Raw genomic sequence first — 16608 nt, 5'->3', positions numbered from 1 at the left:
CTTTTTTTTTTTAAACATATACGCGTTCAAACCATAACAGTATGTACATACATATACAAACATTCGGGTTAGGGACCAAATCCCTACCATAATAGTACAGTAACAGTCTATACAGTGTTACACATCCAGATACAAAAAAGGGGGAAAACTAAAACACCCCAAAAAGCCCTAGCTTGAACGACTTGGAACCTCGCAGTGAGGCACGTTGGTTGGCTTGACAAAAAGGGAGTTTAAACCTGACACTCCTAGCTCCGATCCGGTGCCTGAACACCTACACATATATATAAACAGTAAGCTAAAGCCCAGCGAATAACATATGCGTAAAGAGGTTAAGAATGAATATCCTTTCAGTATTGAAAACAGTCATTTATCAGTATATCAATCATTCAGTTTGTGGCTCATAATTCATGCCATAACAGTGATTCAGAAAATATAATAGTCATATGTGGTACATCCAATAGCAAAACAGTACAGTAGGTCTTAACAGACCGAGCAGTCAATGATGGCCATCATATCAGTAAACAGCAGTGGTTCTAACATGGGAACCGACAGAGATCTCTGTAACAGTAGCAGTAACAGTTCAGTAACAATAAATACCTATGGATGCCACGAATACAGTTCGAAAATAGGACAAGCATTTATTCAGTAAACGGTGTCATTTCATAAAGCAGTACAGTCATTTGTTCAGAAAATAATCTCAATTGAACATATCTTTACAACATAGTTACTCACAGAGCACTGGGCTATAGGCAGCTTAAGCGTCCTCGGATACCAACCCTACAGTTACAGAATGAACACACACTAAGCTACATAGTTGGAAAAATGATAACTTAATCCCTAATTTGCCTCGGTGTGGTTCTACATCAATATCCTCATTAAGATGTCTTAAACTAGGCCTAAGAATGCCTAGGATGGAATGAGGATGCAAAGATGTACTTTAAAACAATTTTCAGAATTTTCAGAAAACAGGGGTCTCGCTCGAGCGTGGCTTTCTTCGCTTGAGCGGACATGCAGACAAAGAAGCTCTGCTCGAGCGTGACTTCTGTCGCTCGAGCAGGCTGTAAGCTACAGTAAAAATACTGGATGCACAAAAATCACGCTCAACGGGCGCTCGATCCACGCTCAAGCATGAGACACAAGTCCTCGCTCGAGCGAACTGTAAACACATGCAAAATACTGGATACACGCATTTCACGCTCGAGCACCACTTTCTTTGCTCGAGCGGACTGCATGAACTCAAGGCGTACGCTCGAGCGTGGAACTCCTCACTCGAGTGTGTGTCCAAATTCTGGAAATTCTAGATTCGAACCTTAAGCTCAAAACTCAATTTTATTGCACCAAATTCGACCATTTTGGGCTAATTTTCTGGAAAACTCTTTTAAACTCATAGGATAACATGTTTTGAAGATCAATTTGAGAAATCAAAGCCCAAAGGTAGTTCAATTGAGCACAATTTTCATCCAAAGCTCAAAACATAATTTAAATGAAACATGCAAGTGCTTAACCAAATTCAAAGCTTCAATGCAAGCCCAATTGAGTCTAAACTTTCAAAAACATGGTGAATTATGGTGAATTCATGGATCAAGACCAAAAAAATGAACATGCGTGCATTAATTCTCATGAAACAACTTCAATACTTCAATATAAGGACATGCATGCATGAATTCTCACTCAATTCGACAATTTAAGCCATATTTGGCTCTAGACTTCAAAATTAACATGGACCATGCAAGAATCAACTCAAATACACAGAAAAGAAGATAAATTCTCTACCTTAGGTCTTGAATTTAAGGTATGGGAGCTCAAATATGCAATCCTCTCACCAAATCTTCAAGTCCACTAAGCAATTTAGTTGAAATCAAGTTCTTTCCTTCCTCTCACTCTCTCTAGTCGGTTAAGTCTAAGAAAAATGGCTGAGGAAATGTTGTAAAATCAGGTCTCAAAGTTGTAGAGATAGGCCACTAAGTGGCACTCTTGTAAATAAGTCTAACTTATGTGATTTAACACCAATTAATCCAATTTAATCATACCAAATCAACTTTTCAATTAAATATACCATAAAATCACATAAATTCTAACTAGCATAAAATAGTAACAAATTTCAGATTCGGCCGCCGATAAGGCCTTCAATTAGCAGTTTAAACATAAAACACGAATAGATAGTTCAACGACAAACAGATAGAAATGCATTTAACTAACACACTCAATCAATCAGTTTAGAATTTCAGTCAATCAGTCAGTTAACATGCTTAATCTTAGATTAGCACTAATCAGTGGTGAGGGTTGTCACACTCGAGCTCAGCATAGATCTCCTATAGAGTTTGATCGAGGCTCTTCTCGGCGATTGGCACCTCGGAGTTTGTCTTCTTGAGTGGGGAGTCCTCGGGGACATTTAACTTTTTCAGAGCAACCATCTAAGCAAGGGTGAAACCCTCGTTGCATGCTTGCTTCACTTGTTTTTTGTAATCTTCTCTGACGTCGGCCGTCCCCTCGGCGTACGCCTTCTCGTCTGCCGCTTTGATCTCGGCCTCTTTTGTGGCCAGGGCATCTTGAAGCTCTTTTTGGGCCTCGACCATCTTTGCCTCAGCCTCTTTCTTTTCGGCCACCAGGACCTTGGCAATGGCTTCCGCAGCATCAGCCTTTTCCTCGGCCTCATCTTGAGCCTTCTTGGTTGCCTTGGCCCGTTCTATTAGATTTTTCAGTTTTGCCTCGGCCTTATTGATAGTTTTCTGCAATCCAGCAACCTCTCTGATCTTGTCAGCTAACTCCTTTCTCATTTTAAAAGCTTGCATCGCGAAGGAGTGGGCGTGCTGGATCGCCTGGAAGATGGACAAAACAAAAGTTAGTAAAAACTATAAGTATGAAAAAACAGAGTATGGAAAGTATTAAGTATTAGTGGCTTACTTTTACGAAGTACTGTAGCATCAGGGCAAAATTTTCATATTCATTGGCCTCAGTGTTGCGGTTAAGGTCATTGGGAAGGAGCAAGGCAGTAGAGAGGGCAACGCCGACTTCAATGTCATCGACGCTGTCACTAGCTCTGACTGGCTTGTCCTCAATTGTGATTGGCAGGGCCCAGGGGGCATCGGATTTTAGAGACCCCGAGGTGGCCGCAGAGGCCGACCTCGGCCTCTTTGATTTGGTGGATTTGGATGGTTCGGCCTCGGCGGGCCTTTTCTCAAAGGCATAGGAGGTCTTTTCACCCTCAGACAATTTTGAAATCGGCAAGGTGTCCTCAGTATCAATTTGAGTCACCATTGCCTTGGCTTGGGCCTTCTTCAGTCTTTTGGGTTTTGGTTTTGGTTGAGACTGGGATGGAGAAGGTTGTGTGGTGACAGTGTTGGGGATGTCGACAAGGAGGTCGTTTGTAACAGCTTTCTTGCGACCTATCTCGGCGGCGATTGCAGTTCGACACCGGCGTTTGCATTGGGATGGAGGGATCAGTTGTGGAGCCGAGGTAGACGGTTGCTCTGCTAGATTAGAGGTTGATCCCTAATCTGGCTGAGGTGATGAAGCTGTTAGAGGAGTTGTGGCGGAAGGGGGAGACTTGTTTTTCTTCTTCTTCGGGACATCAGGAAGCACCGACTTGTAAGTCAGGATAAAGTTGAGCAGCAAAGGAGCTCTCCACCACTCAAGTGGCAGATCCAATAGCTTTTTCAAGTCCTTACTAGGAAAGAAGGACTTGCGAAAGTCCTTGGGTGGCTGTGGAAGAACTGCAAGAAAAAATAGACGTCAGAACATATAGAAGGAACAAAGTATTAAAGACTTGAAATCAAGTAAAATGTAAACACTTGGTTATTACCATCTCCCTCTTTGAATAATGTACGACTAAGAGGGTAGAGGTGAAGGTCCTCGTCTGGTGCTAACTCCCAATTGCCCGAGACAATGAGATAATCATCCCCGGCTCCCTTGTTGGAGTCTGGGAGGTCGGCAACGATTTTGTATTCTGTGGACCTCAGCTTAAGGTAGTAAATATAGCCTTTTTCTAACTTAAGGCCACACATAGTGTAACAGTATTGTATGTTAGCTAAAGTTACCAAGCATTTTCTCGGCATGCTAAGGCTATGATAACATTGATGACCCTATAGGAGTTTATGGCTAATTGCATTGGGTTGAGTTTATGTAGTGAAGGACTTCTCGGAAAATAATGTCGAGAGGGAGCCTAAGACCACACTCTATAAAAGCTACAACTGGGAAGGGCATTGAGCCAACTGTGGGCATAATGGAATCATCCTCCCCAGCCAATTTAAGGTGAACGTCGGTCGGGATGGAAAACTCTTGTCTAAAGTATTCTAACTTAGTTGGGGTGTCTACCCTATGCCTCCATATACCCATGATGTCGGCTTGAGGGAAGGTGTTAGATTTCAGAAGGGTGTGTTTTGTAAAGGATGGAGGGACCTCGGAAAAACCTAGAAAGATGATGGGGTAAGAAATTTTAAGGATCTAAGTGAAGTTTGTTTCAGTTTTTCCTAAAAACTCGTGGGTTCTACAACAAATCCCAAACCTAAGACTATGGAGACAAAAATTAAAGTCAGGAATCTGGAGAAAACAGAAGCAATAACGAAGATTCAGAATCAGGAATAGTGATGCACTATCAAGAACACAATGACAAAGTGTGTACAAGAGTGTGAGGCCAAAGAACAATGGCAAAAATGAAATAATGGGTAAATAGTGTGAGTATATTCAAGAAACGGATTGGGTAAAAGCAAAATCATAGAATAAACATGCTCAGATATATGATTAAATTCATATGCACAGATTTATAATCAAGAACGTGAACAAAATGGCAATGGCAATGAGTAATACAGTGAAGTTTTTTTTAAAAAAGAAAAACACAGACTGATAACGGAGGAAATAGTGACTCACCGAAGAAAAATGAAGCCGGTGTTGAGTACGCCGGAGTCAGATGATGGCAACAAACAGAAAAGATCAACAAAAGCCTCGCCGGAGGAGGTGAACGACGGTGATTACAGAGAGCTTTAAAGTTTCAAACCATGAAGGATTTGAGAAAGCTAGAGAGAGAAAGTTTGAGCAAAAATGAAGGTGCAAAAGTGAAACGGCGAGGAGAGAGGGAAGTGATTTTGTCAAAACGCGAAAAGGCGGCAAATCGCATTTAGTGTGTCTCGGATGACGTGCTTGTCAGACGTCGTATGCAGGTGCAATGTGACTTAAAGGCGTGTGTCAAGCACGGCTGAGCAGCGGAAAGACGCGTGGCAGAAACGGTTGAAATACTATGCGTGACAGCTCATATGCGTGATAAAACTCTTGGAGTTCTTGATTTAATGAAGCAAGGACATCGGCTATGAGGACGATCTTGACTAAAATAACTTGAACAAACTTGGTTATTGGTTCAAGAGCATTGATAAAAATGAATTACAGGTCTTGGTCATGTAGAGCTGAGGAATGATGACCTCAGTAATGAAGGACAAAACAAGCGTAGCCGACGTTCTAAGTGGAAGAAAATGATATAGGTTCCATCACCTTAGATTGCTGAGGTAATAGAACCTAGGGGGAAGTTGTGGGGACATAATTTTTGAATGATAACACGTGGCCGAGGTGTCACTGAAGTGCCAGTCGAGGTGCCACGTGTCCTAGTCATGACGCCAAGATGATCTCAGTTAGGCCGAGGTTATCTGTGAGAATGCCAGAATCCGGGATAAGTGGATAAGGGACAAGAGTCCTAGAATAAAAGGGGACTTTAGTTTGGATAAAGATAAGACTCTTAGAGAGTTTATCCTAATCCTGCTAGGAGTCCAAGATTAGTAGTAATCCTAAGTCCATTGAAGCTAAGCTTCTATTGGGATTAGGTCAGTGTTGGCTATAAAAGAGAGGCACCCTCATGGGTCTAAGGTACGCTTTTTGTATTGTGAATAGTGAGTTAAGCACTTTTGCTATCTTTGAGAGATAATTGACTTGATGGTCGGAGTGCCCCCGGGTGGTCGAACCACCGCCAAAATCTCTTCTTTTTGTGACAGGTCGTTCGGGCTTAATCTATTCTGCCAATGTTCTCCAGCTGAGTTCAAGTTTGGCAGTGTGATCAGAAATCGACTCACAAAATTATTATTAGATCACTACCAAATCTTCAAACTTTCTCTAAACCCAAGAATTTTTTTATCTTGAACCTAACTGCACATGTACAGAACAAATTCAAAAAATACCAAGCCAAACAGAGTGAGTAATCTCAATCCTGGATGTGAACATTCAACCTTCGGAGTTAAACAGAATGAATAACCATATGAAAAATGTCAAACCTTTTAGGAGGTCCATTGATCACAAAATGGCTCTACACTTGTTTCACTCTCCTATGCAATCTCAAATACTGATTCTGAGAAATGCCCATAAGTATTTTCTTAATATTCGGTATATCCTTAACCACCACGCTAATTGAAAATGCTTTCTAATTTAAAACATCACTGAATGGCGATACATAACCATCCGAAATTAGGATAGGAACACGCGCACGTGGACTGGCAACCTCATACCCGCTAGGACATAGGCAAAATCGACTATTTTTCAACATTGATTCGTAGGAGACTCGAAGGTTGTCGTAGACTTGGATGTCGCTGTCTTTTTCTTTCCAGTGATTTAGGAGGAGGTTTCAAATGTGGCCGTGGAGGCGGCCTGTGAAAAAGGCTAGGATTGGGTGGTGGGAAGGAGAGGGGTCGCCTTGGAGACCCGTGATTTCGCCCGTTCAGAGATGGATTTCTTGAAGGGGAACGTATGCAGAGAACTCTGATAGAGTTGCTGTATACAGAAATGATTGAGACCATTAAAAAACTAAGCATTAACAGCTCTAATGAGCTGAAAAATGTTAAAAAAAAAAAAAAAATAGAGACAACCATCACATCAAGGGGGAGCCACCTTATTAGTGCTCCCCCTAGTGCTCACTTTTTAGTGCTCCCAAGCATTAATCTTGTTGTACAGGTGTGGTACGTAAGATGTGTGTGTCCCCTGTGATACATGCAAGACATTTTAGTGAACATTATTGATTCAAGGTTCAGAAAATAAAGATTAATGCTCTGTTTTTTTTTTGTTTTTTTGTTTTTTGTTGATGGGTACTAATGCTCTGGTTGTTAGGATGTTTTGTGTTGCATATCGCGTTTGATATAATAAAAAACAATTTAACCGAAAGTAAATTTATTTGAGTCAAACCTTTTTTTTTTCCTCACTTTTTAAAATTTTACAACTGTCATCATACTATAATTACCACCACCTATACTATCCCCTTCCGCCTACACCGTCACAACCACTAATAAACATGGAGAATTATTTTTTATTAAAAAAAATTAGACAAATTACACGATTAATTTTTACATTTTTTTTAATTATCATTTTGGTTTTTATATTTTTAATTAATTTGAATTTGATCCTTAATTTTAGATATTGTGTTATTTGGTCCAATTAATAACTTTGGTTACCATTTTTCATGAAAAAAAGTCACGGAGTTAATTGATGTATACTCATTTAGTTAAGAAAATTTATAATTTTACTCTTAAAAGTATGATACATGTAAATTATGTGTATATTTTTCATAAAAAAATACAAACGAGTGCCATGAATTAAGCCAAATTAAAACAAATTTATAAATTTAATATCAAAATCAATGTAAATAAAATTACAAAAATTAAGGCCAAAAGTGTAGGAGCTATTAGTATAATTTGCTCAAAATATTTTCTAGGGAAACAAACAAAAAGAGAGTAAAAGAAAAAATTAACGACTTACCCAATCATGGCAAGAGAGCATGAAGTGATCTGCGCCGAGGCTGCGGTACCAGAAGGGATGTCTTTGAGCTACAATGTCTATGTAGTCTACGACTGCTCGGCCTATGGCATGGTACTCAAGCGCACCAGGCACATAGAGGTACTGAACCATCATCACCACACTAAACGGAAGGAAGAACACAAGAGCCTGGTCAGGGTCCTTGGTCCTGTAAAAATTTCCCTTCTCCATTTCCATGATGAACCATCCCTCAGTCGAATATATACTCTGGCACAGACCATTGTGGAACATTGGTGGCTCCCCTTCTTCATACACATATATCTCGAACAATTTCTCCATCTCTAGATAGCTCCCACACGTTTTCGCAACGCAAATGACAACGTGTACAAAAATTAGTTGGTCCAAGTTATAAAATAAAATAAAAAAACAAGAAGATTGTGGAATTAAGTTTTGGATTGATTTTTGTACCGGTGAAATGCATTGGCGTTACGGTAGATAGGGTTTTTGATTTTTCAATATATTGAGGGAAATGAAAATTGCATACGTAATAGTTGTTTCTGATACATGTATGTTCAAACTATTCATAACTGATACTGTTGATTAATTGCTATGTCGAGAATATTGAGTAAATTTTCAAATCATTAACTGCTAATTTATTTATTTTTTTTTTTTTTTTAACTTCATAGCAATTAATCAACAGTATCAGTTATGAATAGTTTGAACATATATGTATCAGAAGCAACTATTACGTATACAATTTTCATTTCCCTCAATATATTGAAAAATCAAAAAACCCGATGCATATGGTGGGCTGATATTTTAAACCATGATGATAACATACATATTGAATTACTTACTAGAGATTGAAGAGCTGTTTCTTCAGCCAGCAGTGTGTGCGCTAATGAACTATTCAATATGAAAGAACCTTCCAAATTGGGAGGCCTGTCTAGTTCTTCATTCACAGGCAGAGAATAAGAACTAAAAAAACCAACTCTCCAAGGCCAAGGAGAGTGGAATGAAAACCAAGATCTCTGAGGACCAAGTGTACAACCAACTAGTGAGAAGACAAGCAAAGGGGTGACAAGTAAGAGTACTGAAACAGTGATTGAGCAGGACAAAGATGGAGCCCAAAGGGGCTTCTTTGGAAGCCACATCTTGAAACTAATCTTTTCTCTTCCAAGACTATACCCAAGTAACAATCAATAACCCTTTAGATAAGGTGATGATATGTAAAGAGAGTTGAGTTGGTGAATGGGGTGTGTGATTTGATGCATTACTTCAATGCAAGTTATTCTTTGTCGCATATCACTACTATTCTCGATAAGGATAGAAAAATAGTAGTGTGTATGTGTATCATGCGAAAGTTTCCTTAAAAATCAAGTCTTGCTCTCAAATCCAAGTTGTTATAAAATTTGTTTGAATTACTGTTTCACAAGACTACTCCGGGTCATCTCCAAAACAGTTGTCCTCGAGCTCCCCCTACTTCTTCATCCAGGAAAGGGTCTTCACGTTATGGGCATCAGTCCAAATCTGCTCATGGTTCTCGTCCTGCTGCTACTGCTGCTACTGCCTCAGAGAGTTCTTGGACTCCCCACTCTACTGCTTCTATTGCTCCATCATTTTCTATGAATGATGTTGAGTCTATTATCCAGCAGGTGCTTGCCAAATCCGATACTCTTCATTCTCCTTCTTTTTTAATCATATCAAGTAATCCTTCATGGTATTTTGATTCCGCCTGCTGTAATCATATGACCTCTGATTCTATTATATTTTCTTCTATTTTGATCATCCTCTTCTGTTCCCCCTACATATATTGCTGATGGTTCTCATATGTCTGTTTGTTACATTGGTCAAATTTCCATTTCCACTGTATCTCTTTCTAATGTTTATTTCATTCCTGCTCTTAAATTAAACCTTATCTTTATTGGTCAATTGTGTGACCTTGGTCTCACTGTCACTTTTTCTACCAATGGTTGTTTGGTGCAGGACCCTCAGATGAAACAGATCCTTGGGATAAGCCATAGGCATGGACGTCTATTCAAGCTTCTTTATTTTCTCATTCCATCTACATCATCCGCTACTGCTTCTGTTGCCTCTTCCGTTGCTTCTACTTCTATGTCTTCTTTTCATCTTTGGCATTGTCGTTTAGGACATGTCTCTTTTAGTTGTTTACAAACTTTGGTTTCTAGTGGTCGGTTAGGTCGTGTTAGTTCTGAAAATGTTGATTGTTTACCTTGTCAAATTGCTAAACAGCCTGTATTACCTTTTAATAAAAGTAATTCTGTTTCTTCTGCCCTATTTGCACTTGTGCATTCCGATATTTGGGGACCCTCTCCCACCCCGACCATAGGGGGGTCTAGATATTTTGTGATTTTTGTTGATGATTTTCTCGTTATACTTGGATATTTCTTCTCAAAAATCGGTCTGAACTTAAACAAATTTATTATGATTTCTCTACCATGGTCCATACTCAATTTTCTCAAACTATTAAAATATTTCGTTCTGATAATGCTATGGAATACTTGGATTTTGATTTTCTTTCCTTTCTTCGGGCACAAGGCACCCAATCTCATCATTCTTGTGCAAGCATATCCCAACAAAATGGTCGCGCTGAAAGAAAGCATCGTCATATTCTAGACACTACTTGAGCCCTTCTCATCTCCTCTTCATGTCTTGAAAAGTTTTGGGGGGAAGTTACTCTCACTGCTGTCTACACCATAAATCGTGTGCCTACTCCTCTCATAGCCAATCTCTCTCCTTATGAACGTCTGTATGGTTCTCCTCCTACATACACCACTCCTAAAGTTTTTTGCTCTACTTGTTTTGTTCTCCTTCAACCTCATGAACACACTAAACTAGAACCTCGTTCTCGTCTTTGCTGTTTTCTGGGGTATGGTATAGAACATAAAGGGTATCGTTGTTAGGATCCAGTCTCCAAGCGTCTTCGTATTTCTCGTCATGTGGTTTTCTTGGAACACAAAATGTTCTCTACTTTGTCTAAGTTTCATTTACCACACTCCACCCATTCCCTGTTTTTTTTACTGATCTTAATATAGACTACTTGTCACTTGAATTTGATGCAGATTCCGGTCCACCGCCTTCACAGTTGCCTATGCCTACCGTCAATCATGAGGTTTCTATATCTGATGATGGTCTTATGCCTCCTCCATCATCTCATGTAGAGCTTTCTCTTTCTCCACGACCATCTCCTCTAGCAGATCAGCATTCCACTCGGGTAAAACAACCTTCTATTCTTCTTCGTGATTATATTGTTGGTTCCACTGCTTTTTCCACTCGTGAACCTACTTCCTATTGTGTGGCTTGTTCTAACCCTCTTTGGCAGCAAGCTATGACTAATGAACTGTAGGCTTTGGATAAAACTCATACCTGGGATGTGGTTGATCTTCCTCCTGGCAAGACTGCCGTTAGTTGTAAATGGGTTTATAAGATCAAAACTCGTTTTGATGGTTCCATTGAACGTTACAAAGCTCGTCTTGTTTCCCGGGGATTCGCTCAAGAGTATGGGATTGACTATGAGGAAACATTTGCTCTTGGTGCTCGTCTTACTTCAGTTCGTAGCTTATTAGCAGTTGTTGCTGCTCGCCATTGGAGTCTTTCTCAGATGGATGTCAAAAATGCCTTTCTCAATGGTGATCTCACTGAGGAAGTTTATATGCAACCTCCACTTGGTTCCTCTGTTTCATCCATCAAAGTTTGCAAACTTTGTCGTGCTTTGTATGGTTTGAAACAAGCTCCTCGTGCCTGGTTTGCCAAGTTCAGTTCTACCATTTATGACTTTGGCTTCTCCTCCAATGCTTATGATCTGTCTTGTTTATATATCAAACAGAGTGTGGCATTATTATTCTTCTTCTCTATGTGGATGATATTATTATCACTGGCGATGACACAGTGGGTATCTCTAGTCTCAAACAATTCCTCAGTCACCAGTTTAAGGAGAAAGATTTGGATTTTCTTAGGTATTTCCTCGGCTTGGAAATTTCTCATGATCCTTTTGGTTACTTTCTAACACAAGCCAAGTATATCTCTGATCTCTTGGCTCGTGCTGGTCATGCCGATTGCAAGACTTCTACTACTCCAGTTGATCTTCAGACTCGTCTCACACCTCTTGACGGTCACCTATTATCTGATGCTACTTTATATCGTCAGCTAGTTGGCAGTCTTGTCTATCTCACGGTTACTCGTCCCAACATTGCCTATGCTGTTCACATTATCAGTCAGTTCATGGCTGCTCCTCGCTCTCCACACTATGATGCTCTAGTTCGCATTTTGCACTATCTAAAAGGCACTATTTTCCATGGTCTTCACTGCTCAGCACACTCTTCTCTACAGCTACATGCATTTTCGAATGCTGATTGGGCCGGGGATCCTACTGACTGCCACTCTACTACAGGGTTTTGCTTCTTCTTGGGTGATTCTCTCATTGTCTGGCGTAGCAACAAGCAAACTCTTGTTGCTCGTTCTAGTATTGAGGCTAAGTATCGTGCTCTTGCGGATACAAATCAAGAACTTGTGTGGCTTTGTTGGCTTCTTACTGATATAGGAATTCCCCATCCTGCTGCCACTACCCTCTATTGTGACAATCAGAGTGCTATTCAGATTGCACATAATAATTTCTTCCATGATCTCACCAAGCATATTGAGATTGATTGTCACTTTATCCGACAACACGTTACTAGTGGCACTGTTCGTCTTATCTTTGTTACCTCTGCTGGTCAGATAGCTGACATCTTCACCAAGGCTCATCCTCTAGGACAATTTTCTGATTTACTTTCCAAGCTCAACTTGATATCTGCTTTACCACCTTGAGCTTGAGGGGGAGGGGGGTTAATATAGTATATCTAATATATTAACATATATTAGGATATTTTTTGTACCTATCTCTTATAGTATATTCTCTGTATATACTTATCTGCTCTCCTATATAAAGGAGTGTGTACCTATTCATTAATTATATTGAATACAAAGAGTTCGCTTTTCTCTTCTCTTTTTACTCTCATAACACAAGAAATAAGAAATAGAAAGCCCTCCTCTCTTTAAATGGTTGTTCTTACATAACAATGTTGCATTCGTACTACAACATTTTTTTTTTTTGAATAGTTTTAACTAATTTGAAATGATAAATCCTAATCTCATTTGATGTTACAAAAAAACATTTTGTATTCTTGACAATTGATCAATCAACTATAAACAAGAAAATTCAATCTCCTAAGCCAGATCGAGTGAATTATCATGTGGAACACGTCGTATCTCTTCAGAGGATCATTCACTAGAAAATGCCGCTGCACTTCCTTGACTCCCTCCTGCAGTCTCAGATAAATGTCCTCTGGTATTCCTAGAAGAATTTTCTTCAAGTTGGGTATGTAAATGACCGAAACCTGGACAGAGAATGAGTTCCAAATCAGGACATCACCGAAGGGCAGGACATAGTGCTGGGAGATCAAAACCGGTACACACTCTACATAAATTGCCTCCACGATTCTTGGACTCGCCATATCCCACCCGCTCGGGCAAATACAGTACCAGTTAGAGGATTTACATACTAAAAACACTTAATTTAACTTTTCACAAAAAAAAAAAAAAAGTGTTAACAATGTGTAATGATACACAAATAAAATTTTCATGCCAACTTTAGGTTTAAAATTTTAATTAAGATCCAACAGTACCGGCTCTTCTTCATCATGTCAGGGTAAGACATTTCCTTAGGGAGAGTTTTGTAGATGAGTAATTGTTCATCTTTTTCTTTCTAGTGTTTGAGGAATGTAGATCTAATGCGACCGTATGCACCACCCGTGAAGAAGGCTAGGACCGTGCGGTTGGAGGGAGGCAATCCCCCTGTGAGTCCCTCGATTTCACCTATTTTGAGGTTGATTTGCATCTTTCTTTGGATTGAAGTGCTCGGAGGTGTTTGCATTGTAGAGTATCCAGATTGAGGTGAAGTATAATTATGGAACATACCGCGTTGCATGCGGCCCCTGTGACATGGCAAACGTTTGAATGGAAAATAAGACCTCGTTTGGCAAGTGGTTTTTTAGCCAAAAAGCCAAAAAATTATTAAAAAAATAAAAAAGCCAACAACCTATACCAAAAAATCAAAGATTTCATTTTCTCTCTACTTTTTGCACATCTTTTCGTGAAAAGCTAAAAAGTTATCCCAAATATATTATTATTTTTTACATCATATTTTAGTCAAAAATCTAAAAAGTTACCTAAAAATCCTGTTCCCAAACGAGGCCTAAGATGGAGAGTGAAAGTGGTTGAAAATTAAGAAAAATATAAATAATGAAAATAAAAATCCAAGTATGATTCAAAATTAGTGGTTTATTGCATATCTAAGAAAAAAAGAAGAAGGAATAATTACCTAAAATTCCTATCTACATATTTGGTAGGTCCTACCAAAAATTTTTTGAACCAATAAGTCTCATTTATGTTTTTGTCCTTTAATCCAAACAAGTGTATATATAATAGCATTGACGTTATTTATCAGGAAGAGAAAACAAGTCAGTTAAGGAAGTAGATGAAGATTCGAATCGAGAAGGATCTTGAGGGATTTCTTCGCTTGGTTCGCTATTATAGGTAAAGTGGTTTCTCAGTTTTGACAGATTTGTAATTGAGGCCTTTTGAGTTGAAATCTGTTGGAGTTTGTTATGTGCGATTTGGAGTTATAAATTGAAGAATTAATCTGCTGGTTTATAGGTATGTATTATTTTGATTTTGTATAGGTATGTATTGTTTCGATTTTACAGGTATGTATGGTTTATAGGTATGTATTGTGTCGATTTTATAAATTGAAGCATTGTTATGTGTTTTTAGAATTTTCTTTAGTTTTGATTGAATTTATTTATGAGAATATGTTGAATAATTTGGATTTTTACGAATTGAAGACGTGAGTTGTTAAATGATTTCTCGGTTTGGTTTAGTATTTTATGAATTGAAAACGTGATTTGTGAAAATTGAGAAAGTTCTTAGTATTGTTTGAAGTATTTGTTCTGGTTTTATAGTTTCAATAAATTGAGTATTATACTAGCTTTTAGTGATGTGATCTCTTTTTTTTTTTAGATTGAAAGATGAGTGGAGGTTCTATGAGTGTCCCGATTTTTTCGTTGTGCAAGTATAATGGTTGCACATTTGCAATTAAGATTGATCGGAATGTTACATATGATTAGTTGGTTGATAAGCAATGTTTGAAATGGGATAGTTCGCAATCTAATAACGCTTGCCTATCTTACTCATTGCCTGGACATCCTAGTTGTACGTTGGACAATAATGAGGAGTTAGAATTGTTGTTGGCATTAGTTGTGCACTTTGATTCAAAGTGTATTGATGTTGTTGTGAGAGGAAAAAACTCAACCATTGACTGTGGTAATCTCAACAAAAGATTGGATTATGGAGAAAGAGAGTCAATGTTGGAGCTTGAAGTTTGTGATATTGTATTGTCTCATGACAACATTAAGTCTGCAAACTTGTCAAACAGATCATCTACATCATCTAATAGGAATTCGAGGTTGGAGGTTGAAGAAGAGGTTGATATGTTACCATCATTTTGTTGACACAAGGAAAAAACACTGTTGTCTGCTGGTTGGGCAGTTAGTATTACACATATAGGACATAAATTTGAAGGTGGAATTGTTGAATTTCGTAATGCATTGTCGAATTTTTCTATTGAATGTGGATTTGAGTTCGTATTTGTTAAGAATGATAAAGTTCGTGTTACCGCACAATGTTTGTTTAGAGAGACCAAAGGTTGTATGTGGAATGTTCATGGTAGAGTGGAGAATGCTAATGGGTTCTTTTATATAAGGAAACTCAACAATGTCCACACATGTGGTGCTGAAGTATGTACAATGAATCATTCTCGTATGAGTTCTGATTTAGTTGCTGATTTGATTATTGAAGGTGTTCATGATAATCCATTGACACGTCCAGTTTATGTTGTTTGGGATTTTAAGTTGGGGTATAGGCTGAGAGTTAGTTATCGTCAAGCTTTGTTGGGAGTAGAGAAAGCAACGGGTGATATTTTTGGAGACTACTTAATGTCATTTGACCAGTTAAGATGGTATGTTGATGTTGCAAAGAGTTGCAATCCAGGGAGTCACATTGAGTTTGAGTGTGATGATGATACTAAACGGTTTAAGAGATTATTTGTTACTTTTCATGGTTCCATTGGTGGATTTGATTATTGTCGACCTCTCTTGTTCCTTGATGGCACATTTTTGAAGGGAAGATTTAGAGGAAATTTACTTGCTGCTACAGGAAAAGGTGGAAATCAAGGTACACAAGAAATCTATTTTCTCTTTTCTGGAATTGAGAAAGTTCTCAATTTATAAATATGATTGAATTTTTAAAATTTTATATAATATTGTTGTTGTATATGCATTTTTTATTTTTACAGTTATTCATTTTAGTATTCGATATTTTGAATGCTAAAGTGTTACCATTTTCTAAGAATAATAGAATATTCTCATTTTTCTGTTCTGTACATGCAGGTTTCTTTCCTGTTTGTTTTGGAATTGTTGGCTCAGAGAATCAAGACAACTGGCGCTGGTTTTTGGAGCATTTGAGTACAATTGTTTCACTAGAACGAAATATTACAATTGTGTCAGATCGTAACCTTGGATTAGTTGAAGTTTTGCCAAAGGTTTTACTAACGACTTTGCATGCTTATTGTTTATATCATTTAAAGATGAACTTGAGGCATCATTTGCGTGGTATGTTTCGTGGATTGAAAGAAAAGCTGATCACTTTGTTTGGGAAATGTGCATATGCTCCAACTGAAGAAACATTTCATCAATGTTTGGTTGAGTTAAAGACTGAAGGTTGGTCAAGAGTTGAAAAGTTTTTAGATGACATATCATATGATCATTGGCATAA

At 38.5% G+C, this 16608-nt stretch overlaps 1 pseudogene; it reads right to left on the bottom strand.

The window, feature by feature from the left end:
* Positions 1-12917: 12917 nt before the first annotated feature.
* The window catches only part of LOC145798246 (putative glycosyltransferase At3g07620), a 46850-nt pseudogene continuing 43159 nt past the window's right edge, over positions 12918-16608 (bottom strand).

Source organism: Camellia sinensis, chromosome 8 (assembly GCF_055761805.1).
Source record: "Camellia sinensis isolate YWXY chromosome 8, ASM5576180v1, whole genome shotgun sequence".
Classification (NCBI taxonomy): Eukaryota; Viridiplantae; Streptophyta; class Magnoliopsida; order Ericales; family Theaceae; genus Camellia; species Camellia sinensis.
The sequence above is the reverse complement of the archived record's forward strand: the minus strand, read 5'-3'. Positions and strand labels throughout refer to the sequence as shown.